General features: G+C 51.5%; 1 pseudogene; it reads left to right on the top strand.

Moving 5' to 3' along the window:
• Positions 1–997: 997 nt before the first annotated feature.
• On the top strand, positions 998–1139 carry LOC119273864 (annotated as a pseudogene).
• The last annotated feature ends 1540 nt before the right edge of the window (positions 1140–2679 follow it).

Here is a 2679-nt window from a genome sequence, read left to right as displayed (position 1 = left end):
TTCCTGACTTCCCGGTGCCTCGTTTGTGAAGTATACCGACGACGGCTACTATGCTTTGCACAACTGATAAATATGGCATCGGTCATAAATTTTAAGGGGGATGCTAGGAGCCGAGTGAACAACTAGGTCCTGCGTCGGTGGCCTTCCCGACCGCACTCTCTGGCTTTTATAAGGCATCAGATCTGATAGCTCATGATCCACTTTCTTTCACCTCTTGATGTGTATCTCTCTCCTGTTAGAATATATTGTAACATGTATATGCTGTATGATTATAAACCGTATATACGCCCGGTAGAATAGCGTGTTGCGTGGTCATTGTAATCAGGTAGTTGTGGTTGTTAGGATTTATCCTCATCTCTTTGCATAGCCTTTCTTGAGGATCAATCCAACACAACCGAACTACCAAATCTCGTAAACCTCTTTGCCTATATAACATGCAATGCGTCCCTGCCAGAGGCATATGCTTCATCCATTCTTTCATGGTATTCAGAGTCAACTTCCTCTCCAATATCCAACCCTAGTCATGGCTAGCTCCAGCTCCACCGCCGCCGCTTTTGCCCTCATTCCCATCGCTGATAAGTTGCACCGGGGTAACTACCTGTTCTGGTGCGCGCAAGCCCTAGCCACCATCCGCGGAGCGCAGCTGATTGATCATCTCAACCCTGATCACCAGTTCCCGGAGCCCAAGCTTGCCGACAAAGATGATAAGCCGACAGATGTACCAAACCCGGAGTATCTTGTCACCCTGGCGCAAGACTTGCAGGTGTTGAGTTTCATCTTCAACTCGATCTCGCCACCTATGATGATCCAAGTCGCCCACTACACCAAGGTCGTTGCGGCATGGACCGCCATCAGGGAGATGTTTCTCTCCCAGACACAGGCCAACATCGTCAACACGCGGATCGCCTTCTCCACCACCAAAAAGGGCACCGCGACCATCGCCGACTACATCGGGCGCATGAAAGCGCTGGGCGACGAGATGGCTTCAGCAGGCAAGCCGCTCGACGATGATGACATGGTCTCCTACATCCTCGCACGACTAGACAACGACTACATCTCGTTTGTCTCGTCCATCTGCGCCGCAAGGACTGGACCAATCAACGTAGCTGAACTTTACTCTCAGTTGATCGGTTTTGGAAAGCGTCTTGCTATGTTCGAAGGTGGCAACCACTCCTCCCAGTCCTCGGCCAATGCTATCTCTCGTGGCCGTGGTGGTTTTGGCCGCAGTGGAGGTGACCGTGGCAATGGTGGCCGCGGCAATGGAGGAGGTGGCCGCGGCAACAGAGGCCGCGGCAACAGAGGCCGTGGCAATGGAGGCGGTGGCCGCGACAATGGAGGCCGCGGCAACGGCAACGGCAACGGCAACAGAGGAGGCGATGATCTTCCTAAGGCCGTCTGCCAAATCTGCAAGAGGCCGAACCACACCGCCCTTGAATGCTACCATCGCTTCGACATCTCCAACACCAAAAACGAGAAGAGCGCCGGATCTGCCACAACCTCGTCCTATGGAGTAGATACCAACTGGTATCTGGACACCAGCGCCACCGACCACATCACCAGCGAGCTCGACAAGTTGACCGTCCACAACAAGTATCACGGCAACGATCAAGTCCACACTGCCAACGGAGAAGGTATGGAAATTAGTTATATTGGTCGCACTACCGTTCGTACCCCTACTCGTGATCTTCATCTAAATAATATCTTGCATGTACCCGATGCCGCCGAAAACCTCATCTCTGCTCATCATTTGTCCACTGATAATCATACTTTCCTTGAAATTCACCCAAATTTCTTTCTCATCAAGGAACAGGGAACGAGGAAAACCCTTCTGCACGGCAGGTGTAGACAAGGCCTCTACCCCGTATCATCGGCTCCTTTTAGTTCAAGCAAGCAAGCGTTTGGTGCAAATAAACTCCCTATTGAAAGGTGGCACAGTCGACTAGGGCATCCGTCATCTACCATAGTGCGTTATGTTCTTAGCCAGAATGATATTCCTTTTTCTAGTAGTGAGTTCAATAAAGAAGGTGTTTGTGATGCATGCCAAATGGGCAAAAGTCACCAACTTCCTTATCCTGGTTCAAACAGTGTGTCTAAAGCTCCTTTAAAGAAAATTTTCTCCAATGTATGGGGGCCTGCCTGTGATTCTATCAATAGAAAAAATTATTATGTGTCTTTCATTGATGATTACAGCAAATTGGTAGATGACGTAGAAAAATTATTATGCGGCTCTGGCAAAAAAACACAGAAAAAGGGAGAGAGAAAAGCAGTGCCTCCCGCTTGTGTGCATCACGACTCGCTCGCCCGCTTGGATAAATGGTGACGCTGCCTCACTGCCTCACCGTCGACACTTCTCACCTGCGTCGTCGTCGTTGGTTGCAGCGTGGCACGCCTCGATCGCCGCTCCACATACTCGCAACCGCAACACCCCGGTCGCCACGCCTATCGCAGCTCCCGTCAGCGACGGTCATAGCTCGGTGGAGCATCGGCGCCACCATCCAACTCGTATCAAAACACCGACTGCCATGTCGAACATTATCATGTTGGGGTTGCAGCACTGCCACTGCTCGGTTCCAGCATTCTCGGTGCGCCATCGCAGCCGCCGTCGTCGCCACTCATAACATATGCTATGGCGGGTCTAGGATCCTTGACTCGTCATGCACCCATCGCAGTTCCCACGCC

Source organism: Triticum dicoccoides, chromosome 3A, assembly GCF_002162155.2.
Source record: "Triticum dicoccoides isolate Atlit2015 ecotype Zavitan chromosome 3A, WEW_v2.0, whole genome shotgun sequence".
NCBI classification, from domain to species: Eukaryota; Viridiplantae; Streptophyta; class Magnoliopsida; order Poales; family Poaceae; genus Triticum; species Triticum dicoccoides.
The sequence above is the reverse complement of the archived record's forward strand: the minus strand, read 5'-3'. Positions and strand labels throughout refer to the sequence as shown.